A 27,247-nucleotide genomic window follows, 5' to 3' on the forward strand; every position below is an offset into this window, starting at 1 on the left:
TTAAGCTTCTTAATCAGTTAAAGAATGGTACTGCTAATATCAGCTTTTTTTTTCCAAGTTACATGTTTAATACTGAAAACAGGGTAAAGAAATCAGGAATGCTGGAAAGTTGGCAAGCATAAGGTGGTTATAATTTCTCTACCATTTGAAATATTTGGAGATGTCCAAGCTTGAAATGAAAAGCTTTTTGAAGTAACTCTCTTTGTTCACAGTTTGCAATATTCCCCTCAGTCTTTATTGATCTGGACAGAATGATACTTGATGTTCATCTAATGCTTACTGGCACTGTTCTGAGTGCCTTCTAAGTGTTAGCTTATTTGATCTTACCCCCTCTTACACTCATGATGTGGAGAGATTAAGTAAGCTGTCTGAGACTTCATGGATAAAAATAGGTAGAGGTGGGCTTTGAACTCAGGAACCCTGCTCCACAGCCCCATTCTTAATCACAGTGCTATTCAACTACTTTGTAGGTCTAATATTTTCAAAGTAAAATGTTAAACTTTCTGAAGTAAAAGCAAAAACCTAAAAATAAAAGTTTTCTAGGCTTTAGACCATCATTTCTTAACGTATGGTTCTTAGACTTCTCACATTTGAATAATCCAAGGTACTTTTTAAAAATGCAGTTTTTGAGCATGTGGAGTGAAGGGAACCCTAGTATGCTGTTGGTGGGAATGTAAATCGGGGCAGTCCCTACGGAAAACAATAAGAAGGTTCTTCAAAAAACTAAAAGTGGAATACCATATGATCCGTCAATTCTGCTCCTGGGTATATCTCTGAAGAAAACAAAAACACGAATTTGAAAAGATACATACACCTCAGTGTTCACCTAAGATATGAGAGCAACCCAAGTGTCCATAGACAGATGAATAAATAAAGACAATGTGAGACACAAACACACACACACTGGAATATTTACTGAGCCATAAGAAAGAATGAAGTTCTACCACTTGCAACAACATGGGCGGACCTAAAGGGTATTATGCTTAGTGAAATAAATTAAACAGAAAAAGACAAATACTCTGTGCTATCACTTACATGTGAAATCTAAAAAATAAAACAAATGAATGAATATAACAAAACAGAAACAGACTCACAGATATGGAGAATAAACTAGTTGTTACCAGCGGAAAGAGGACCAGGGTAGGGGGTTAAGAGATAAAAGCTACTCTGTACAAAATAATAAGCAGCAAGGATATATTGTACAGGACAGGGAAATATAGCCATTATTTCATAATAACTTTAAATGGAGTATAAGCTATAAAACTACAGAATCACTATGTTGCACACCTGAAATTTATATTCAATTTTTAAAATGCATTTTCCAGGGACTTCTCTGAGACCTACTGCACTGGAACCTCAGGTATGGGTGGGTGCTGGGAACTGTTTTTTTTTTTTTTCCACGCAGTTGTGTCTGACTTTTTGCAACCCCATGGACTGTATAGTCCGTGGAATTCTCCAGGCCAGAATACTGGAGTAGGTAGCCTTTCCCTTCTCCAGGGGATCTTCCCAACCCAGGGATCGAACCCAGGTCTCCCTCATTGCAGGTGAATTCTTTACCAGCTGAGCCACAAGGGAAGCCCAGGAACTGTTATTTAGAAAATATACTCCTTAGTCAATTACTACTTTTTATTTTCTGAACTTCATTGAAGTGTAATTGAGAAGTAAAAAATTGGATATATTCAGGTTGTACAATGTGATTTTTAAAAACTATACATCGTGATGATTTAATGTAAATGTATACACTGTGAAATGATTACTATAATTGAAACTAATTAACACATCCATCATCTCATATAGTTACTTTTATGTGTGGGTGTGATGAGAACATATAAGAATTAGGTCTTAGCAAGGTAGGGGATAATTGAGCCCAGAAAAGTTTAAGAACACTGGCCTGGATTAACATTTGTGGGTCACCATTGTTGGGAATGAGGGTGTGTAGAACATTTGCGAGTCACTGAATCAAAGCTGTTTGCTTTAGAATCAGATGTTGGGCGCTGCCTGGGGTGGAACGTTCAGTCTTGTGACTAACGGATGGTCTGCACAAGGCACGGCTTCTGGCTGTTATCTGCCAAGGAGGGAAGCCGGCGAACTGACAGTACAAATTTGCCTGCAGGGCCCAGATCTCCTTTCCCCTCAATGGTTTCCCACTTGTTGGCAACAGAGTTAGCACTGGCCTGGAACTTTGAAGTTTTCCTTTTCAATATCTAAATGCCAGGGAGGCTCCGTGTCACTGCACACTCCTTCTCAGGCACAATGGCAGCGTCAGGGAGCGGAGAGCTTGGAATGCAGTCTGGCCCCACAGGGGCTTTGAAATGGATTGGAACTTGCAGACTCATAAGAGTTCATCCTGGTGTCTTTTACAGATGCGCAAAAAAAAGGAGGCCAAGAGTTTGTTAACCCAGAAGGGTTGGGGATTTGTAGATTGGAAGAAGTCCATGGTGATTCTTTTAGGAATTGAAAAAATTTTATGTGAGGCTTATTGAGGTATAGTTTATATTATATTGAGGTATAATTTAATTTATGCAATAAATTTCACCTTTTTTGAGTGTATGGTTTGATGAGTTCTGGAAGCTAAGCTCAGTGTCATACCACCAATGCCAGTTCTGAGTTTAGATTAAACAGGTACGTGCTGTTGCTTCAGTTGTGTCCAACTCTTTGTGACCCTATGGACTGGAGCCCACCAGGCTCCTCTGTCCATGAGATTTCCCAGGCAAGAATACTGGAGTGGGTTGCCAGGCCCTCTAGGGGTTCCTCCCGACCCAGGGATTGAACCCGAGTCTCATTATGTCTCTTGCATTGCAGGTGGGCTCTTTACCACTAGAGTCACCTGGGAAGCCAGGCGTAGGTACTTATTGAACATGCTATATGCATGTTAGACTCTGAAAAATGAGATAGTTTATGCTTAGAGCCTCTGATAAAAAGTATCACACTGGAAGTTCTAACAACACCTAAAGAAGAAGGAGCTTCCTCTGTGGCCCCTGGAAGCAAATGGGAAGGAAGAGAACGTCATTCAACAATGTTGGAGTGACTCAGAAGAGAATTTTTTTGCTCTTTGAAAGCCCCCAAATGATATTACCGCACTGAGACACATGAGGGCGCTCTAACAAGCCAGCATTACACACACTTTTTTTTCATTCTAACAAAGGTTGGTTGTTTTTTAATTTATTGGAATGCTTTGTTGAAAAACCCTGGTGAATTCACACTCCCACCCTTGGTCTCGCTGGCCACTCTTGGATGAGAGAAAAGAATTTGGCATCAAGTGAATCTGTCTTTGACCAAGTCCTCCAGGGTTTATTGTACCCAACCACAGTTTTATGGTGAGGCTCCAGTCAGCTTCCCTATTTAAACTCACGTGGAGAGGCTTCCAAACAAACCCAAGATTAGAACACCTTGTAAATCACAAAGAGACCCGAGATTAGCCCTAAAATTCTTTTTTAAACTGTTGTTTTCAGGCCTTCCTGGAATAGAGTGCACAAGTGCTAAAAAAAAATAATTGCTGGGCCACATTTTACAAAGACTTGTGAGGCATTTCTTTCACCTAGTCAACAATTTGGCTGGTTCCTTGTCAACAGAACCACCGTGATCCATTTAGAGGAAAGCTCTCTTTACAGCAAAACAGCGGGGAGACAGGACAGGGTTACTGGTTTTGGCGTCTAAGTGGCTGTTCAAAACAAAAACCAAAAAAAAAGGTTCTGGATACATTTAAAATTTTTTGAAAATCAATGACTCATTTGTTAACAGAAGAACCAAGTACAAAATAAAAGACACTTCATAAAAATTGCATTAGAATGCTCTGATGGGACTCTAATGAATTTAATGCTAGGGGTGCACGATTTCCTTGTAAGTTCTGGGGATTCTTAGGGATCACTCTCTTAGGGGAAGTGTTAGATTCCATCATTTGCAAAAATGTCTCTGCAAAGATTTTCTACAATTAACAGAATAAAATGCTCACTTAAAGAAAGAAGTCTTTTACTTAGTCAAACCTATCAAAAAAAAAATACAACTGTTTCAAGCAGAAAGTTATCTCTGGCTGTTATGTACAAATTATGTAATAGCATGGCCTTAAAACTAGGAAAAAGATAGAAAAGAGACGACTCTGAGGACAGGGTGTGGCCCTGGCCTGGACTCATGGATGCTTGGCACCAGTCAGGAGGACCACCCCAGGGAACTCTGTCTCCACATAGAAGTAGAATCCTGAACCACTCAGCCAGACTGGGACACCTTCACATGGTCCCACTGTAGACTTCATCAGTCACCCCCTCCAAATGTCATTCTCTCATTTTATCTTCACCTTAAACCTTGGATCCAAAGTTCATCATCATCATCACCATCATCAATATTTGTAGTTTCTCCCCTCTCAGCTATGATCTGAACTCTCTATCCTGCCAATCCATCTTCAGACAAATGTGGAAAGAATCTTCTTAATCAACCAAGCCCTTAACCTCTTCCTCCCCTGCATCTCTTCCAGGAATGTCCTTCCCTCTCACCAGGGCTCACAAACAAAATACAGCCAATGCCAATAATCTATCTGGTCCTAACACCTATCATAGTTGTGTTAAGGATGCCAGGAATGTCAAGTGGCCATCACATTAGCTAACCACCAATTTGGGATGGATTTACCTTCAAGATGACAAACACTCCATTTTATTATAAATCCCTACACTGTCCGTTCAGGGCAGAAATGTGACTTCAAGAGCTATTCTGTACATCAACCATCATCTTCTTACAAGTGAGATGCATGAAGAATACAATGTGAGAGGAAAGGTGTTCCGCTTATGGAGAGGAAATGCTATCATTTAACATTTCAGTTATGTCCCCAGCAAGCAATAGAGTTAAGGGCCAAGCCGACAATTATAACTCCAAGTTTCTCAAGAAATGGAATGGAGGAAAAGGAAATCCGAAGAGTCAGTGACCTGAGTCAGTGACCAAGTTCTGCAAAAGATGAATGAGGACAAGCAAAGTGTCTGAAAATAGATCTGTTAACATTTTCTTTGAAGAACGGGAGGGAGAGTTTCCCACATGAATTTCAAAATAACTTAGAGACAAATTGTATTTTAAACAAGTTTTCTTGATTAAATGATGTAGGGTTTAAGAGTATAGATTGTGGATCTGTCTAGCTGGGCTGAAATTCTTCCCTGCCCCTTAAACTCCAGAATCCTTGGTGTCCCCACATGTAAGATGGGGATAACACCATTGTCCATCCCATAGCATTGCCATTAGAATTACATATTAATACAATAGTCTATTTATACCACCAAACCCAGTGCTAGAAACGAGAAAGGGGACAGGACATGAAGGAGAAGAAAATAGAGTGAGATTAAACAGAGAAGGGCCTTGTCCAGACTAACAATTGAAACACTAACGATGTCCAGACTAACCATCAAAGACGAGTTGACCCTGAGTATGGTCAGCTCACTTCTGTGCACCCGAGGTCCCAGGAAAGCAGTAAGGTGAAGGAGCTTTAGCTTTGATGTTGTGCTTGTCCATTCAGCACCTTTCAGCTTATTTCTTCATTTTCCACTGTGTCTGATTAAGTGAATTTGCTTAATAGCCAAGTTCCAGAGAAAGTAAGTGGCAAACAAAAAGAAGCTGAAGCAATTATAAATATGCATAGAAGTAAATCCACAAACTAAAGGGATTTTAGAAGCTCTTTAGGTCAACCCTCAAAGGCTGGAGAGGTTAAGTGGTCTGCTCAACTCACAGGCCTGCCAAGATATAACCAAGCCAGTATTAGACGCCAAACCCTAGCACATCAGACTGCAAGATGGATGGAGATAATAATAATAATGTTACCTTATTTCATATCCTCTGCCCAACAAAAAATGAAAGAGGAACTTTTATACAGGCATCTTTTGAAGTTCAACTCACAATAGGCCTTAACACTCTAAATGGGTCACTCCCCATCACCATGGTGATTCTTCCAAGTTTTCCTGGAATCATCAGCTGTTTTCTAATGAGAGCACTCCCCAGAACTTGCAGCTCTACCAAACAGATAAATATTTCCCAGCAGAAAATACTTAGATCCTTAAGCAACTTAGTCAGCAATTGCTTTCCCTTCTCTTCTCAAGGAAACAGTCTGGAGCATACTCTTACATTTGCTGTAGGATCAGAGATCTTTCAGAGAAGACAATGGCAACCCACTCCAGTACTCTTGCCTGGAAAATCCCATGGACGGAGGAGCCTGGTGGGCTACCATCTATGGGGTTGCACAGAGTTGGACACGACTGAAGCGACTTAGCAGCAGCAGCAGAGATCTTTTAAAAAAATCTTCTCGATTTTACTGAAGACAAGGCTACTTCCCTGGATGTTGTGTGGTTTATATGTTGAAAAACAGCCACCTTCTTGCCTTCTATATTTTGAACCAAGCAGTAAGTATAGAACAATTTAAAAGCCTTGTATCAGTATGGCTGCTCCTCAAAAAAGAACTACATGTGATTCAGCAATTTCATTTCTGGGTACATCTCCAAAAGAGTTGAAAGCAGAGTCTTGAAGAGATATTTGTAAACTCATATTTGTTCATAGTAGTATTTTTCACAATAGTCAAAAGCTGGAAGTAACCTAAATGTCTACCAATGGATGAATGGATAAATAAAGTGTGATTTACATATCCATGTATACACACACACACACACATACACACACAATGGAATATTATTCAGCCTTAAAAAGGAAGGAAATTTTGACATGGATTACAACATGGACAACTTTTAAAGATGCTATACTAAGTAAAATAAGCCAGGCACAAAATGACAAATATTGTATGAATTCACTTACATGAGTATCTAGAGTAGTCAGATTCATAAAGACAAAAAGTAGAATGGTGGTTGCCAGGGCCTTGGGGAACTGGAAAATGGGGAACTGTTGTTTAATGGATAGTATAGAGTTTCAGTTTTGCATGGTAAAAAAGTTCTGGAGGCTGGTTGCAAACAATGAGGGTACTGAACAGTACTGAACTGTACACTTTAAAATGATTAGGATGGTTATTGTTATGTGTATTTTACATAGTTAATTTTTTAATTTGAAAAATCAAGAAAGAAGAGAGGAGAGTGAGAGAGAAAGAGAGAAATGGTAAGTGTCTAAGTCCTTAACAAACTGTACACAGTTTTACAAGCAGATGTACAGTTGTTATAGTCTCATTATCAATCAGTCAGTTCAGCTATTCAGTCATGTCTGACTCTTTGCGACCCCATGGACTGCAGCACGCCAGGCTTCCCTGTCCATCACCAACTCCAGGAGCTTGCTCAAACTCATGTCCTTCAAGTCGGTGATGCCATCTAACCATCTCATCCTCTGTCACCCCCTTCTCTTCCCGCCTTTAATCTTTCCCAGCATCAGGGTCTTTTCCAATAAGGCAGTTCTTTGCATCAGGTGGCCAAAGTATTGGAGTTTCAACTTCAGCATCAGTCCTTCCAATGAATATTCAGGACCGATTTCCTTTAGGATTGACTAGTTTGATCTCCTTGCAGTCCAAGGGACTCTCAAAAGTCTTCTCTAACACCACAGTTCAAAATGTGAACACAGTTCAAAATGTGACCATAGTCTCATTTTACTGCAGTGTAATTGTGAGGTTCACTGGTAAAATCTGAGAGTACTGAGGCAGGAAAAATCATCCCCTTTAAAACAGGGTAAGTCAACAACAAGTGAAAGAAATCCAAGCCCAAGTATTTACATATTGTTCCTCTGAATCTCTCAAGCTTCCACTCAGCTCATAGTGACCTTCAATCAGCTAGAGATAATTGTTTTTCCGGTTTTGTCAATATTCCCAGAGTTCCCTTGCATAAAATATGATTTTGACCAAAACGTGAAAACTAGTATGTTGATTATCTCACAGGATAAATTTGGTTTATCTCTAAAATGGAAAAATCCAAAATCTTAAAGTTCAAATCTTTGCACATGACACAGATCATAAACATGTTTATATCTGTGTGTTTCAACTATAAACCAACACTTACCAAGAGCATTGCCAACAACTGAACAGCAAAGCCACTTGCCATCTGCCTCTGCGGAGACTGAACCCCATGCTGCTAGAGCTGTCGACCTTCAACCACTCCTGAGGGAGTTCAGGATGGAGTGAGGCACTCTGTGCTCCAGGGAATCTGGTGGGACAGGTCTTTAGATAGTTGGATGTTTTTAGGAACAGATTTTATGATCTCAATCCTTGCATCTCCTCATATCTAGAGAAGCTCTAATCCCTTCATGGTGACATCAGATCCTCCTGACTAACAAAAATCTTTTGTAAAATGAGCCTCATGGCACTGAACTCCCCCTTCACCAAAACCCTATATATTGACCTTCCCCCACTGCCACTTTAGAGCAGTCTCTCAGAGCTATCTGAGATGCTGCCTCCTGGGCTGCAGTCCTCATTTTGCTCCAAATAAAACTTAACTCACAACTCTCAAGTTGTATCTTTTTTTTAGTCAACATCTGCTTTCATGGGTTGAATTGTGTATCCTCCCTCCTGGCTGAAACATCTGTCTGTTGAAGCCCTAACTCACTCCCAGGACCTCAGATGTGACCTTATTTAAGAATAGTGCCCTGACAGATGCAATTAGTAAGGTGAGGTCACACTAGAGTAAGATGGGTCCCCAATTCAACATGACTCGTGTTTCTATAAGAAGAGGAAATTTGGACACAGGCACACACCCAAGGAGAATACCATGTGAACATGAAGGCAGAGACCTACCAGCCAAAAAAAAAGAGTGCCAGAAGCTAGGGAAGAGTCATAGAATAGCTTCTTCCTCCAAGTCCCAGGAAGGAGCTAACCCTGCTGACACCTTGATCTTGGACTAGTAGTTCCCAGAACCATGACACACTAGATTTCTATTGATTGAGCCAGTAAAAAGTAAAAAAACAAAAACTTTCGCATGAGCTTCCTTAATGCTACCATTTTCCCTTTCCTTGATTCTTTTCTTTCTTTTTTTTCCTCCTTGATTCTTTTGCCCCTTAAGCCTGTCTGCTTTTTTTCAACTCTCTTCCTAACAGCTTCCCTATCCCTGGAACTTTTACTTATCCATGCATCATGATATATTAAAAGGCTTTATTTTTATTTAATTTACTAACTTGTTTCCTTTTATTATGAAAGTAATACACAGTCATGTTTTAAAATTTACTTTCACATAGTTTTTAAAGAAAATAAAGTGAAAAAAAAAAGAGAGAGAGACCTCTCTCTTCATTCCCACTTGAGTGGAATGTCACATAACCTCCTTAGAGGTAATCTCTGTTGATGATTCTCTCCAGAATTTTTGGTGCCTATATATGCAAGCATATATGATTTGTGCATTTGGTTTTTCTTTCTTTCTTTTTTTTTTTTTTTTGCATTTTTTGCTTTTTTTTTTTTGCTTGTTTTTTCAAAAAGGTAAAATATAATCAAATAATATATACTGTTCTACACTTGCTTTTCCTTAACTACTGATATATCAAGTTTTCCATATCAATACACACAGTTATGCTTCTAATGGTCCTTAAGTCATTCAAACAAATGACCAATAAAGGATATTTAGATAATTTTCAGTATAGTGTTACTGTAATCAGCATTGAAATAAACATTCTTGTATTTATATCTTTAACCACTTATTTCAGAATATCTACAGTATTAACAGTTCTAAACCCAATTTACAATGTGGAGGAGGGTAGGTGTTTACCATACCCCAAGGAGTTCTTTGACACTAATCAAGTTCCCTACAATTTGACTCAATTCTGACACCTTCTGCCTAGGGACAGCATCAAATTCTACGGGTTAAAGGGCCCAGTCCTCCACTTCAGACGCCAATCACAATTCCAAATGCTTCTGACTGACCAGTGTAGATTCAAAGTTACAGTGACTCCCTCCTTGGGTTCAGTTTATTCACTAGAGCAGCCTCACAGAACTTAGAGAAACATTTTACTTATAAGAATGTGAAGTGAAAGTCACTCAGTCATGTCTGACTCTTTTCAACCCCATGGACTATACAGTCCATGGAATTCTCCAGGCCAGGATACTGCAGTGGGTAGCCTTTCCCTTCTCCAGGAGATCTTCCCAATCCAGGAATCAAACCGGGGTCTCCTGCATTGCAGGTGGATTCTTTACCAACCGAGCTATCGGGGAAGCCCACTTACTAGAATACTGGTTTATTATAAAAGGATACAGATCACTAACAGCCAGACAGAAGAGGTGCGTGGGGCAAGGTATGGGGAAAGGGCACGGAGCTTCTATGTGGTCTGAAATCTCCAATATCCACATGTTCACCAGCCAGGAAGCCCTCTGAACTCCATCCTTCTTGAGTTTTTAGGGAGGCTTCTTTCCAGAGGCATGAAGATCACTGTTCACTAGTGATTAAGCTCAAGGCAGGGAGAGGAAAGGGGCTGTGACTCGCAGGCCTCTGACCACGTGGCCTGCTTCACTGGCACCCAGACTGCATCCGTAGGTGTGGTATAGGAGTCACCTCATTAACGTAACAAGAGACATCTATCTTTATTTCTCCCATCACTCAGATAATTCCAAGAGTTTCAGGAGCGATGTGCCAGATATGGGATGTAGACCAAATATATGTTCCTTATTATACATCACAGTATCAGGAGGATAAATTCGTCTAGAAGTAGAATTACTGGGTCAAAGGGTATATGCGTTTTATACTTCCATAAATGTTCTCCATAGACTTAGCATCAGACAAAGCTGGGATTGAATCTGTACTCTGTCACTAGCTGTATTACTTCAAACAAGTTATGCTATTCATTCTCAACCTCAATTTCCTTGGGTATAAAGTGAATATAATGTATAGTCTATCTCAGAGTAGTTCATAGGTGAAACAATATGTGTAATTCATAATAGTTAGCAGTTAGTTCACACATGCTTATCCCATTTTCTCTCCTTTATTGTCTCTCTCCTAATTCCTCCTCAGATTTTTGCAAAGATCCCATTTCATTTCATGTCCACAAACAGAACATCTGATATATGCAAGATTTGACAAATGTTAAGGGGACTCTAAATTTGTTTGTTTTAAGGCACAGTCCTTTTTGGAGTTTATGATAGTATATACGAGAAAAACATCTCTCAACTCCTGGTGTGTGGTAAGCTCTTACTTAATACTGTTGGAATGAATGAGTAAAGGAAGGAATGTTGTTGAATGAGTAGCAACACCCAGTCTGGAAAAGAACTTAGTGGAGGTCCTAGCATCGTAGAGTACAGCATGGAGCTGGAAGTGAAGATTAGGGTTTGTTTGTTTGTTTGTTTTTTGCTGCTGAGATGAGGCTTCTTAAAACTGCTCCTCTAAATTTCATGTACTGAATGGAAGGGGAACATTGGGGCTGAATGTGAAAGCATTGTGGCTAAAAAATTATTTAAAGTCTGGTGTTTTATTTTGATACTTCACATAAAATTTATATTCTACTCCATAACATGTTGTTTACTTTTCTATACATGGCATCCTTCTCCTCAACCCTGGGGACACTCCAGCAAGATGTATCATATTTATCAGGTGACTCAAGTTCCTCCTGACATGTTGTCAGGGTTATGCATTCCTGAGTTTGAGAAACATGACCAGTTAAGACAGAGGCTCTCACTTCAGGCTTTGCCAACTATCTCTCCATCTCTTCATCCTACACACCCATCTCATGCCCTCAGCCGTCTCATTTCTCCCAACATTCTGCTGAAATTCTCCCCTATTTCTGTTGTTTCTCCAATCTTGATTTTATTTTTCTAACTAATCTAGATCTTATATTGAAGCTCCACCACTCAACAGAAATTTAAGAAAAATAGCTCTAACTGCAAAACTCCTCCAATTTCATTTGAGGTCACTAACATCTCAAGGGACAGTCTTCATTTATCCACATTGTTTTGGCTTTTGGTCTGTCTCATTCCTGTCATCTATGACAATAGACTCTAAGAGGGATATAGCTTGTTTCATTTAAGTCTTGACAAGCACCCAAACTAATGTCATGGTCAATTAATGTTGATCTGATTCTGAGCACTCTTCTCTGTGTTTGAAGGACACTGTATGGAACATATGTTTTGAATTGCCTCTCCAGAGCTCAGGGTGACTATGATCTGTCCGCCTCTTGTCCTTTCCCACTGCCTGAGCTCTGGGTCAAGCCCTCATCATCTCTCACTTAGATTATTGCTCTAGACCCCTGCATGGGACTTGTCTCTTATCTTACCACCCCGCCCTCCTCTAAGTTGCTAGAGTGATTTTTCTAAAATAGAAGTCAGGTCAAGCCATTCCCCTGCTTAAACTTAGGTGGCAATGATACATAACTACATACAATGATGTTACATTTCACTTACTAACATGAGTAAAAGAGCCAGACACAAAATAGTATATATGTTAAATAAAGCACAAAACCCAGCGAAACCAATCTATGGTGTTAGAAGTCACACTGATGGCCAACAGGTATGTGAAAGGGTGTTCAGTAGCCCTAGTCTTGAGAGAATGCAAATCAAAAGCATGAGATGTCACCTCACACCTGTTAGGATGGCTATTACTAAAAGAAACAAAACCCCAAAGATAACAATGTTAGTGAGAATGTGGAGATAAGGGAACCTTAATACTCTGTTGGTGGGAATGTAAATTAGTACACCCACTATGGAAAACAATATGGCAATTCCTCAAAAAGTTAAAAATAGAACTATTGTATGGTACTGCAATCTCACTTTGGGTATTTATAAAATAAAATAAAAAAATTGAAATCCGGATTTCAAAGAGTTCCTGAGCTTCCATGTTCACTGAAGTATTATTCTCAATAACCAAGATAAGGAAATAACCTAAGTGTCTGTCAACAGATGAATGTATAAAGAAACTGTGATATACACATATAATCAAATATTATTCAGCCTTAAAAAAAAAAAGTAAATGTTTCCTTTTGTGACAACATGAATAAACCTGGAAGACATTAGTTAAACAATACAAGCCAGACACAGAAAGACAAATACTGCACAACTTCACTAATATGTGGAAGCCAAAAGAGTGAAGCTCATAGAAGCATAGAGTAGAATAGTGGTTGCCAAGGAAGGGTGAAATGAGGATATGATAATCAAAGGGTACAAAGTTTCAGTTTTGCAAGGTTAAATAAGTTCTAGAGACCCACTATGGGGTTTCCCAGGTGGCTCCGTGGTAAAGAATCTGCCTGCCAAGTAGGAGACACAAGAGAGGCAGGTTTGATCCCTGGGTCAGAAAGATCCTCTGCAGAAGGAAATGGCAACCCACTCCAGTATTCTTGCCAGGAAAATCCTGTGGACAGAGGAACTTGGTGGGCCATGGGGTTGCAAAGAGTTGGACACAACTGAGCAACTAAATCACCACCAGAAAACTACTATGTAGCATAGTTCCTAGAGCTAACAATGTTGTTTTGTACACTTAAAATTTGCTAAGGGAGTATGCCATGTTAAATTTTCTCACAACACACACACACAAAGATAATTATAAAAAAGGGAGTGGGAGGAAAGTTTGGGAAGCAATGGATATGTTTATGGCTTTGATAGTAGTGTATACTTCTATCTCTAAACTCATCGAGTCACATTCATTAAATATTTTAGCTTTTTACATGTCAATCATGCCTCAATAAAGTTGGGACTAGTAGGGATCACAAAGTGGCTTTTGGGATGTTGTTAATGTCCTATCTCATGATCTGGGTGCTAGTAAAACAGATGTGATCAGTTTGTGAAAATATATCAAGCTGCACACTTATATTTTGGGCACCTTTATTTATGTCTTTTCTGTCAATACAAAGCAAAAAGAAATAGCCAGCATTGGTTGCTTCCCCTTCGCATGATACACAGGCTGTCATGTATGTCCCACTTTCCCTCCCCCCATCATTCCTAATCATCTTTCCCAGGATCCAGCCACACCAGATGACTCAGTGTTCTCCAAACAGCACGCTTCCTATTTTTCTTCCTGATGCTGCTCCCTTTGACAGGAAGTCCTTTAGTTGAAAGTCAACTTATCCTTTGAGGCTCAACTAAAATATCACCCACTCCATGAGAGTCCTTCCCGAGCACTCTTGGCAAAATTAGTGGTTCCCTTCTCTATGCTCTCGCAGTACTCTGTGGTTCCTTTCCTACAGTTGCAGTGACCATACTTTCCACATAAAAATATTGGATTCTTCGTCCAAAAAGTATGAATTATAGATCCATAGAGTACCGGGATCAGGAATGATCTGGAACATCCATGGTGTGTATGAAACCTCGTATTACAGTAATTTCTCTGGATTTGTGTCTCCACCTAGACCTGCTGCTGCTGCTAACTCGCTTCAGTCGTATCCGACTCTGTGCGACCCCATAGACGACAGCCCACCAGGCTCCCCCATCCCTGGGATTCTCCAGGTAAGAACACTGGAATGGGGTGCCATTTCCTTCTCCAATGCATGAAAGTGAAAAGTGAAAGTGAAGTCACTCAGTCACGTCCAACTCTTAGCGACCCCATGGACTGCAGCCTACCAGGCTCCTCGGTCCATGGGATTTTCCAGGCAAGAGTATCGGAGTGGGTTGCCATTGCCTTTTTTTCTGTATCTTGAATTCCTTTGGTAGCCTGGTGCCTGGTGAAGTCTATGGACCCCTCCTTTTACTTTATCTTTTATTTTCTAAAAGATTTTTTTTATTTAGGCCATTTTTAAAGTGCTTATTGAATTTGCTACAATATTACTTCTGTTTTATGTTTTGGTTTTTTGGACCCAAGGCATGTGGGATCTTGGCTCCCCACAAGGGATTGAACCCAAGCCTCCTGCGTTGGAAGGCAAAGTCTTAACCACTGGACCACCAGGGAAATCCCTGGATGTCTGTTTTTCAAGCAAATGTTTATCAAAGTACAATAACTATAAATAAGTGTATGACATGAACACACTGACATTGCTAACATCTGGACCAATAAATAATCCCAAAGCCCCACACACCATCCCAACCATCACCCCACAAAAGGATAAACACTATCTTTGATGTGTAACTCCAGATATTAGTTAGCCTATTTTTCAGCTTCATATAAATTGAGTCATACAGTATGTTCCATTTTATGTCAGGTTTCTTTTTCTCAAATCATGTTTGTGAAATTCACCCCTGTTCCTGAATGTAGCAGTTGTGTATTCAGTCTTACTGCTGGGTGGTATCTCGTTGTATGAATATACCACCACTGGTTTATTCATTCTTCTATTGATGAAGATGTAGTTTGTTCTCAGTTTTTTGAATAGTGCTTTTATGGACACCCTCGTATACATATGAGTATACGGTAAATGTATGTTATATATGCATTTCAAAACACTGTTTTAAAATGCATAAGATAAAATACATAGGACCACAAAATAAATAAACTAATATATAGCTGTGAAGTTATAAAATTTGAGATATAGTTATTTATATGCTTCTTTATTAACACAATTCCCAGAACCAGCATTGAGTCTAATAACTATTATAGTTTTGAAGCAATGATGTGTGTATAAAGCCCCACCAGGTACTATGGTATGCTTTAAATGTTCTAAAAATCCTCACAGCAGTTTTTTGATAACTGCCCCTATTTTATAGATGAGGAATGGAGGCTTAGATAGTTACATCATTTGCCAAGATTCTACAACCAGTGTCAGGTCAGGAATTCAAACCCAAGAATTTATGACTCCAAAGCTGCCAGCTGACTGCTAACTACTATGTTTTACTGCTGACAATGAAGAAATATATGAATAAGTGAATGAACAAACTGATAAATGTAACCAATCACATCCTCTATTTCCCTAACTCTTACAACTAGTGGAGTAATTTCAAGATGCAACCAACTGGAAGTGATGAAGTGTGGTTGTTGAAGAATATTTTTTGTGTGGAAGGTAATTTGGTCCATTGGGAAAAAAAATCAACCCAAGTGCTCATTAACATTGTTCTTTAATCAACTGAACTGTCATCTGGAAAAACGGTAGATGTTTCCAATGCTGACCTTTAGAAAGCAAGTTTCTGGGCCACAGAGCTTTATTCATAGTGACCAGCACTTAACCTCAAGTACACACATCAGGTTGTGGAAAGCTATCTGATAACCAAATCTCATTTCCTTTCAAGGAAAGCACTCATACACTAGTTAAATTTTTTGCCTTATCTGAGGTCCAAAGGAAGCAGTAGAGAGGAACGAAAAAAACCCGGGGATGTCAGGGGTTCCAGACTCCTCCTTTGTCTCCAGGGCTTAGATAGGACAGTGCATTTCGAGAGAAATAAACAAAATGGGTTTTCAATTCTGAGACTCTTTTCATCTTTCATCGAAGGGAAACAAATTAACTTTACCAATTTCCCTTGAAAACATGTTCTCTGAGAGATGGACTCCTAAAACTTAGGAAAAGGTAACTAAAAGCTTAAACATATGTTTCTGAATTTAGCTATTCTCATGTCATTTTTTTTTCAAAATAATATGAATAGTATGTACACATGTAAAAGCATTGAATATACGAACATTTATAATAAAAAATTGAAATCTCTCACCCTCCTAGTCCCACCCCTCAAAATTAACTACAAATGCTAATATTAACAATTTTGTGTATATATTCCAAACTTTTTTCTAAAACATATAACCTATGGGGTTTTTCTGGTGGCTCTGCTGGTAAAGAATCTGCCTGCAATGTGGGAGACCTAGGTTCAACCCCTAGGTTGGGAAGATCCCCTGGAGAAGGGAACGGTTACCCACTCCAGTATTCTGGCCTGGAGAATTCCATGGACTGTACAATCTGTGGGGTTGCAAAGAGTCAGACATGACTGAGCGACTTTCACTTACCCTTCCCTGGAAGCTCAGCTGGTATAGAGTCCACCTTAAATGCAGGAGACCCCAGTTCAATTCCTGGGTCGGGAAGATCCCCTGGAGAAGGAATAGGCTACCCACGCCAGTATTCTTGGTCTTCCCTGCTGGCTCAGCTAGTAAAGAATCTGCCTGCAATGCTGGAGACCTGGTTTTGATCCCTGGGTTGGGAAGATCCCCTGGAGTAGGAAGTGGCAACACACTCCAGTATTCTTGCCTGGAGAATCCCCAAGGACAGATGAGCCTAGTAGGCTACAGTTCAGGATGTCATGAAGAGTCGGACATGACTGAGTGACTAAGCAGCCATAACTATTTGCACATGCAAATATGAATTCATTGACATACATATGTATGTATATATACAAATATGACATTACTCTCAGCCCATTATTCTATGGCCTACTTTTTCCCTCAACAATATATCATGGGCATCATGACAGATTAGTATATCAAGGTCAACATCATACTTCTTCAATGCTACAGAGTATTGTTTTGTGGATCCATAATAACCGGTTTTACTGTTCTCCTATTTAAAGATTTAGATTGTTGTTTCTTCTGTTTGCTATTGGAAACCACATGGCAGGGGACATCCTTGTAACTATCTCATTAAAATGCTCACACAGGATTTCTGTAGGGTGGTGTCTTTTAGGGCTTCCCAGGTGGTGCTAGTGGTGAAGAACCCACCTGACAATGCAGGGAGACATAAGAAATGTGGGTTCAGTCCCTGGGTGGGGAACATCCCCTGGAGAAGGGCATGGCAACCCACTCCAGTATTCTTGCCTGGAGAATCCCCTGGACATAGGGCCCTCACATGTTACAATTCATAGGGTCTCAAAAAGTCAGACACAACTGAAGCAACTTAACACAACACACATAGTGTATTTTAAGTGGATTTACTTGGTCAAAGAGTCATATGTTTTAATTTTTGACAGTTAAATGGCCAAATTCAAGAGGAGACACTCTGAAGCATCTGTTCCTGAGGAAGCTTTCTAGAGGTTTTGATTGACTGTGGGATCCACAACTCTGCGTAACTCACTCCTAAATTCACAGAAGTCCTTTCACCCCGGGAAAGTGACCATGTTCTCGGTTTTGCCACAATCTTTCCTTCCGGTGCACATTTTAGCAACTATGCTTTATTTCAGAAGCAAATGATTCCTTTACAGCTCGAAACTCAGAAACTTGTTATGTCTCAGAGTAAAGATTAAACACTACCTCCACTGTGGATTTTTTTCCCTAATTGGTCAGCATACATGCCCATACAATTTCAATTTCATTAAGGCTACATTCAAACTCCTTTCTCCTTTTCTAATTGTACATGGAAGAGAAGATTTATTGGGAAGGGAAATGGATTGAAACATATAGGAAGTGGTTGCTTATTTATGACTGGAACAAGGGGAAAAGCTAAGAAAATTTCAAAACAAACCATTTTAACAAGGACATGAAATCATGCCACAAACTCCTCAGGCTTCAATGAATATTGATTTTATTATATTCTAAGAAAATAATCCTTTTAACAGCCTTTTTATAAAGCACTCTCAATGCGAAGGTATTTTACATAAATTATTTCTAATTCCCCCAACAAACTTGTAGGGTAGGTTGCGGTTTCTCCGTTAGACTGGAGTTCCTCATAAAATAAGATAAATTTGGTCAAGATCTCACAGCTAGGTAAGTGCTCGAAATGGGGTCCCGGCTCAGGCTCACCTGATTCCCTTTCCACAGCACTGTATTATCTCTGTAGCCATCAAACTTGCCAATTCAGAACTTCATAGAAAAGAGCTACCACCAGCAAATGGAGGTCCTGATGGACCTCCTGAGGTACACAGAGCTTAGCTCAGTATAAGGAGAATAAAGAGGTTACAAGTGCCCTTTCATGGGAGGTTGGGTGATTGGTTTTCTGTCAAAAATACTGTAGAAAAAATTCTTATAGTGGATCAGAGGCTGGAACAAATGACCTCTGAGTCCCTTTTGAAGTCTGCAAATGTATAATTTGATTCCCACACTCATTTTAAGAGAAGGAAACAGAAGCTGAGACTCCTTAAACTTGTGTAGAACCCAAACAGCACGGTGACCCTTCTACTGACCTTTCCTTGAACACAGCTACTTCCATGATTGTAGCCTTCTGAGCACTTTTTCTACATAATTTTGAATCCCTTTGCAGACATACTTTGCTTTATTGCACTTTTCTGATACTGAGACGTTGCTCCCCCCCCCCCCCCCGCCCCAAATTGAAGTTTGCGGCAATCCTGCATCAAGCACGCCTATTGGTGCTGTTTTTCCAAAAAATTTGTTCACTTCATGTCTCAGTGACACATTTTGGTAAGTCTTCCAATATTTCAAGTTTTCTCAGTAATATCATATTTGTTACAGTGATCTGTGGTCAGTAACCTTTGATGTTACTTTTGCAAAAAGATTACTATCGAGGCTCAGATGATGGTTGGCATTTTTTTTAGCAATATAGTAATTTTAAATTAAGGTATGTACTCTTTTTTTTAAAAGACATAATGCTATTGCATACTTAATAGACAGAGGTATAAGGTAAACACACTTTTTTAGGTATTTGGAAACCAAAAAATTCGTGTGACTTGCTTTATTGTGGTATTCACTTTATCTTGGTGGTCTGGAACAGAATCCGCAATATCTCTGAGGTATGTCTGCACCCTTTTATTTGTGCCTTTGATATTCCACAACAAATACCAGATTAGAGGCAGGGAGTCAGTCCTGCCTTTGTCTTCCACTCCCATCTCTTCCTTTTTTTCCCCTCCTTCTATCTCTTCAAAGAGCAAGGCACAAAGGGCGGGACCATTTGTTGTCACCCTATATTCTCTCTCTTTTTTAATGCCTTGGATTGCTAATCCAGTAATAAAAGTACTAATGTTGTATGTAACGAAAGAAATAACATGAGAGAAGAGGGGCTGGCACACTCCCAGAAAAAAACAAAAGCCACGCCCGATTAGAGGTACCTGCAGTTAAAATTCTGGCCCTCTTTTAAAAAATTGAATCAATTTTTTTTTAATTGATCCAGGATTGGATCAATTCATTTCAAGGAAAAGGAAAAAAAAAAAAAAAAACTGAGAAGAATCTGAGAGAAACTACCCACCTTCTGGGCTTAAGCATTCTGTGTCATGGTCAGACTGCTGGGAGACGGGCTTGGGAAATTACGCTGTATCTGCAGAGCCTCTGAATGTCTGAGAATAAACTGTTTAGTGTTCTTACTCTGTACCCAGGTTGCCCGGAGATGCAAGCCCCAGTCTGGTCTCTCAATTATCTCTCTGGTAAAAAAGTGAAATCCACACATCAGAGAAAGGACCCCTTTCTGTGAGAGCTCACCACCCATTCCCCCATCCCAAATTGGCTCTAACAACTTAGAAACCCCTCGAGGGAATTTAAAAACCCAAGGCCTTCTCATGCATTAGAGACTTGACTTGGTTTAGAGCTTTAAATTTATACTATTTTACTTAATGTAAAATCTGAGTTAATTTCTGTCCAGGCCACTGGAAAGGCTTCAGTTCAGTTCAGTCATTCAGTGGTGTCTGACTCTTTGCGACCCCATGGACTGCAGCACGCCAGGCTTCCCTGTCTACCACCAACTCCCAGAGCTTGCTCAAACTCATGTCCATCAAATCAGTGATGCCATCCAACCATCTCATTCTCTGTCGTCCCCTTCTCCTCCTGCCCTCAATCTTTCCCAGCATCAGGGACTTTTCCAGGGAGTCAGATCTTCGCATCAGGTGGCCAAAGGATTTGAGTTTCAGCTTCAGCATCAGTCCTTCCAATGAATATTCAGGACTGATTTCCTTTAGGATGGACTGGTTGGATCTCCTTGCAGTCCAAGAGACTCTCAAGAGTCTTCTCCAGAGTTCTCTGAGCTCGCAGTTCCTTTCTTCTCCTGGGAGGGTTCTTGGCTTTTTTTCCCCAGCATGGCCCCCAAACACCAGTCTTGTCTTCCACCCCAAGTGAAGAAACTGAAGAAAGCCAAGTCGACTCCTGCCTCCAGGCCAGACGAGGCATCTGCTTCTTCAAATTTGCCGAAGGAAGAAAAAGAACAGCAAGAAGCAATTGAACATATTGATGAGTACAAAATGAAATAGACAGACTTAATGAACAAGCCAGTGAGGAGATTTTGAAAGTAGAACAGAAATATAACAAACTCTGCCAACCATTTTTTCAGAAGAGGTCAGAATTGATCGCCAAAATCCCCAATTTTTGGGTAACAACATTTGTTAACCATCCACAAGTGTCTGCACTGCTTGGGGAGGAGGATGAAGAGGCGCTGCATTATTTGACAAGAGTTGAAGTGACAGAATTTGAAGACATTAAATCAGGTTACAGAATAGATTTTTATTTTGATGAAAACCCTTTCTTCAAAAATAAAATTCTCTCCAAAGAATTTCATCTGAATGAGAGTGGTGACCCATCTTCAAAGTCCACTGAAATCAAATGGAAATCTGGAAAGGATTTGACGAAACGATCAAGTCAAACACAGAATAAAGCCAGCAGGAAGAGACAGCATGAGGAACCAGAAAGCTTCTTCACCTGGTTTACTGATCATTCTGATGCAGGTGCAGATGAATTAGGAGAGGTCATCAAAGATGATATTTGGCTAAATCCATTACAGTACTACTTGGTTCCTGACATGGATGATGAGGAAGGGGAAGGAGAAGAGGATGACAATGATGATGAAGAGGAGGAAGGATTGGAAGATATTGATGAAGAAGGGGATGAGGATGAAGGTGAAGAAGATGAAGATGATGATGAGGGGGAGGAAGGAGAGGAAGATGAAGGAGAAGATGACTAACGGAACACTGATGGATTCCAACCTTTTTTAAATTTTCTCCAGTTCCTGGGAGCAAGTTGCAGTCTTTTTTTTTTTTTTTCTCCTCCTCTTGTGCTTAGTCGCCCTGTTTTTGAGGTCTCTTTTCTCCTTTATACCATGGTTCACAACTTATTTGGGGAGGGGGGAAATATCTTGAGCAGAATTCAGTGGGAAAAGAATCTCTACCCCTTTCTGTTTCAAATTCATTTTTATCCCTTCCTGTCTCAACAAAAACTATGGAATCAACACCACCATGCTCTGTGGGAAAAAAAGAAAAACCTTCTGCTCCCTTAGCTCTGCTGGAAGCTGGAGGGTGCTAGGCCCCTGTGTAGTAGTGCATAGAATTGTAGCTTTTTTCCTCCTTTCTCTGTATATTGGGCTCAGAGATTACACTGTGTTTCTATGTGAATATGGACAGTTAGCATTTATCAACATGTATCTGTCTACTTTCTCTTGTTTAAAAAAAGAAAAAAAATTTTAAAAAATGGGGTTATAGAAGGTCAGCAAAGGGTGGGCTTGAGATGTTGGGTGGGTTAAGTGGGCATTTTGACAACATGGCTTCTCCTTTGGCATGTTTAATTGTGATGTTTAACCGACACCCTTGCAGTTTAAGATGACACTTTCAAAATAAAATTCTCTCCTAATGATGACTTGAGCCCTGCCACTCGATGGGAGAATCAGCAGAACCTGTAGGATCTTATTTGCAATTGACATTCTCTATTGTAATTTTGTTCCTGTTTATTTTTAAATTTTTCTTTTTGTTTCACTGGAAAGGAAAGATGATGCTCAGTTTTAAATGTTAAAAGTGTACAAGTTGCTTTGTTACAATAAAACTAAATGTGTACACACACACACACATAAAAGAGTCTTCTCCAACACCACAGTTCAAAAGCATCAATTTTTCTACACTCAGCTTTCTTTATTGTCCAACTCTCACATCCATATATGACTACTGGAAAAATCATAGCCTTGACTAGACAGACTTTGTTGGCAAAGTAATGTCTCTGCTTTTTAAGATGCTATCTAGGTTGGTCATAACTTTTCTTCCAAAGAGCAAGCGTCTTTTAATTTCATGGCTGCAGTCACATCTGCAGTGAATTTGGAGCCCAAAAAAATAAAGTCTGTCACTGTTTCCATTGTTTCCCCACCTATTTGTCATGAAGTAATGGGACTGGATGCCGTGATCTTAGTTTTCTGAATGTTAAGTTATAAGCCAACTTTTTCACTCTCCTTTTTCACTTGGAAAGGCTTACCATTCAGTTTATTAACATCCAACCAAATTGGCATCTGGAAAGTCTATTTATTTTGGTTACCTTGTTCAGGTAGTTCTCAAAATGTAGTTTTAAACATTCAAAATGAGGGCTAGAAGGGCCTCAAATACAGGCAGAAGAAGAGACCAGGTGCTGTTTCACTAATTGACCAAGTAGTGTTGGAAGGTGGTGAGAGATGGGATTGAGAAAACAGATTTTGGAGTCATTTTATTGCCTGGATTTCAAACTCAACCTCTGCCATTTACCAGTTCTTTGAGCGTAGACAAATTACTTAATTTCTCAGTTCCCTTGTTTCTAAACAGGAAAATAATAGAATAATATCTCACGAGGCTGTTGTAAAGATTAAATGAGATATCTATATTATAAAGCACTTTGAATCATACCTGGAATATAGTAAGTGTTCAGCAAATGCTTGTAATACTGTTTTATGTTTTAATAATGAAAGTGGTAATCCACCTCCTCCCATTTGAGAGGAAAATGATTGGCCATGCAGACTCTGTACAGTTATAGCCATATATTGTCATGGCTGCTTTTCACAAACAGTGATCAGTATTAAAATTAAAAATGCTTAAATTAACAATACGGTTCTTTACATTTGAGCTCCACTTACACTGCATATGGGCTTCCTTGGTGGCCCAAACAGTAAAGAATCTGCAAAGTTGGAGACCCAGGTATGATCCCTGGGTCAGGAAGATCCCTTGGAGAAGGGAATGGCAACCTACTCCAGTATCCCCGCCTGGGCAATCCTATGGATAGAGGAGCCTGGTGGGCGACACAGTTCATGGTGTCTCAAAGAGTGGGACACCACACACGACTGAGCAACACTCTGTACTGCATATAGTCTGCAAGTGATTAGATTTCATTTGTATTGGTCCTGTTAAACTATAATCTGCTTTGAAAAAACTTTTTTAACTTTTTATTTTATATTGGTGTGTAACCAGTTAACAATGGTGTGATATTTTCAGGAGCACAGTAGAAGAACTCAGCCATATATACACGTGTATCTGTTTTCCCACAAACCCCCCTCCCATCCAGGCTGCCACATAACATTAAGCAGAGTTCCCTGTGCTTGTATGCCCTTGTTGGTTACCCATTTTATCTTATCCTCCCTGGGTGTGGTTCACACTCAGCATGTGCTTGGCTTTGTTCAGCATTCTATCTGTTGTGACTTAATCCCAACAGTCACTAAAAATGAGATTGTGAGAAACTTTGTTCCAGAAAAATTTGCTTACAATACAAAAGTTATTCATTTGTTCAGCGTCTTAAAGAGTTATAGGTCTTTTTTTAAATGTGGGGAGGGGAGAGGTCAACAAATGACTAGGATTTAACCCAAATGATTAAAAGGACAGGATGTTCTTTTTTCCCCCTAGAGGGCCACAGAAGGAAATGAGAACTAAATTTAATATCATGAGTTCTCATGTTCATAAATTGATGTCTTAGGTTTATGTGTCCCAGTAATTGTGCCCTGCTTTGGAAAGAATTACTCTGAAAGTTTAGTTCGAAGACAGAAATTCAGGAGCTGGTAGAGCTGAGTAGAAACCATGAAATAAAAATGTTGAGAGTTTCCAGCAAGGTATTTATCTCATGTGTAAATTCAGGGAAAATTTGTAAAGTGGAGTTAATGCGTCATGTCCCTGCCATCCTTTTCTTTCTTAAATCAGTGATAAAACTGATGTCAAGTCACAGAGCGCTTTCACTCTCATCTGCTTGTTCAGACTCTGCTATCAGACATTTAGATTTTGGTGAAAACTTAGGTCAATGTGTTACTGTTTTCAGGAAGGATTTGGTTTGAAAACTGTACCTCGAATTATAGATCGCAAGGTTTTTAATTGCCGTGTCATGAGTTATATTGCAAGCAACTGAGACCAGTCTAATTAACTTAGGCAAAAGGAATTTATTGGAAGAATAAGCTCACGGCTCATAAAATTGAAGGAAAGCTGAAGAATCAGGTCTTGGGAAGGACAGGAGCCAAGTCAAGCAACATCTTTGCAGCAGTATCTAATCACTTTCTCCTCAGGGACCTCCTTCAAGATGAACTCTGATCTCCTTAAGTTTTTGTGTCATTCTACTCAATATTTAAATGCGAGGGAAAGAACATCTGGTTGGTCCAGCTTGAGGTCAACTCCTTGCTCAGGGAAAGGAAAGGGTGCCAAGACTGCAGCAGTGGGGTGAAACAAGATTCCGCAGAGGACTGAGGCATTCTTGGAAAAGAGACCAACAGATGCTGTGCAGACAAAAACATACATTTAATCTACTCACCAAGTAAAGGCATTTCACAAGCCCGTAAATGGGTGTGGGACATGCCCTTTGGAGATGCGGTAGAGGAGGATTGTCCCCACATTCAGGTCACCATCTTTCTTCACATGAAGGACCCTCCAATGAGACCATTTCCTGGTCTCCAATGAGAGCATATAAGCCAAGTGAGATAAGAGTGACTCTACCATTCTTTCAATGGTTTTCTCAAAAACCTTTAAAGTTTAACTGCACTTGAGAAAAATATTGAATTCTGAAAGCTATACTTTTCAGTCTTTTGCAATGGTGCTGAAATGTGGTTTCGAAGGTAAATATTTGAATGAATGTTAATATATCTCAACCACTGATTTAGACTGTAGATCACTGCCCATCTAAGCTGCTGCAGCTGCTAAGTCGCTGCAGTCATGTCCAACTCTGTGCGACCTCATAGATGGCAGCCCACCAGGCTCCCCGTCCCTGGGATTCTCCAGGCAAGAACATTGGAGTGGGTTGCCATTTCCTTCTCCAATGCATTAAAGTGAAAAGCGGAAGTGAAGTCACTCAGTTGCATCCGACTCTTAGTGACCCCATGGACTGCAGCCTACCAGGCTCCTCTGTCCATGGGATTTTCCAGGCAAGAGTACTGGAGTGGGTTGCCATTGCCTTCTCCCACTGCCCATCTATAATCCCAAACAAATGTGCAGTTTCCTGAGTGCAATCCCAGAGTTCTGGTGGGGAGAAGTTCAGGTGGGGACTGATAGTAAACTTTTTCTAAGCTTCCCAGGTAGTTTTAATGTTTGTTTGAGAACCACTGAACCAGAGTCAACAAATCCCAATAGCTGTTGAGCATCTACTCTGCGTCAGTCAGTGTTCTGGATTCTAGAGATCCAACAATGAACAAGACAAAGTTCTTGCTCTTTGGAAGATTCTTATGAAGAAGGAGAAGAGGGCATCACCGATGCAATGGACATGAACTTGGGCAACTCCGGGAGATGGTGAGGGACAGAAAGGTCTGGCGCACTGCAGTCCATGGGGTCTCAAAGAGTCGGACACAACTGGGTGACCAAACAACAACAATGGAGAGGAAATTAATGATGGACAAACAGAAAAAATAAACGAACAGGAAAATTGTAGATCTCAAGCTTAACATGACCAAACAGAAGTGCTCACTTTTCGCCTGTCATTTTCTTTCTTCTCATGTCTCCTCTTAGATATGGTGCCCTTCTCCACCCAGATTCTCAGGTCAAAGGTTTGGATTATTCTGAGTTGATTTCTCTCTTTCCCTCCCTTCCCTTACCCGCCATAAGCACTCTGGCCTCAAGTCATGTCAAGTAGTAGTAGTAGTGATAGTCACTCAGTCGTGTCTGACTCTCAGTGTCCCCATGGACTGTAGCCCACCAGGCTCCTCTGTCCATGTGATTCTCCAGGCAAGAATACTGGAATAGGTAGCCATTCCTTGCTCCAGGTGATCTCCCTGACCCAGGGATCAAACCCGGGGCTCCTTCATTGCTGGCGGATTCTTTACCATCTAAGCCACCAGGAAGCTCCTCCTTAGCTTGAAACCTCCTAAAAGTCAAACTTACCCTGATCTACCAGAACTACAAGATTCAGCCACCCTCCCCACCCAAGCACTTCCGCCACCTATGGGGTGCCATGTCCTTTGTTCTCAATCTCCTAGGCATACCAAGATTGTCCGGCTTCATAACCTTAGAACAGGTTTTCTCCCTGGCTGACAGCTTCAGGTCATTTGGGCCTCAGCTCAAATGTTACCTCCTCAGAGACTTTCTTCATCCTTCCAAACAAGTCATTGTCAACAGTCTGTTTTATTTCCTTCATAGTCTTTAGCATCTGAAATAACCTGACTTGTCAACTTGTTTACACGTTAACATCTGTGTTTTCTCAGTACAATGAAAGCTTCCTGAGTGCAAAGATATTTGTCTGCTTTATTCATTGCTCTAACCCTAGCACAGGCTGTCTGGCACATAATAGGAGTTCAATAAATACTATTTTCTTAATGAATGAAAATAAGTGAGTGTATTAATGGAAAGTAACTGGTGGTGTGTACGTGAGTGCTAAGTTACTTCGGTCGTGTCCAACTCTGTGCGACCCTATGGACCACAGCCCACTAGGATCCTCTGTCCATGGGATTCTTCAGGCAAGAATACTGGAGTGGGTTGCTGTCCCCTCTTAACAGGGGATCTTCCGGA

The 27,247-nt window shown here is 40.2% G+C and overlaps 1 pseudogene; it reads left to right on the forward strand.

Moving 5' to 3' along the window:
• The first annotated feature begins 20,641 nt into the window (after positions 1-20,641).
• On the forward strand, positions 20,642-21,815 carry LOC136158315 (protein SET-like; annotated as a pseudogene).
• The last annotated feature ends 5,432 nt before the right edge of the window (positions 21,816-27,247 follow it).

The sequence above is a fragment of the Muntiacus reevesi genome, chromosome 2 (genome assembly GCF_963930625.1).
Source record: "Muntiacus reevesi chromosome 2, mMunRee1.1, whole genome shotgun sequence".
NCBI lineage: Eukaryota > Metazoa > Chordata > Mammalia > Artiodactyla > Cervidae > Muntiacus > Muntiacus reevesi.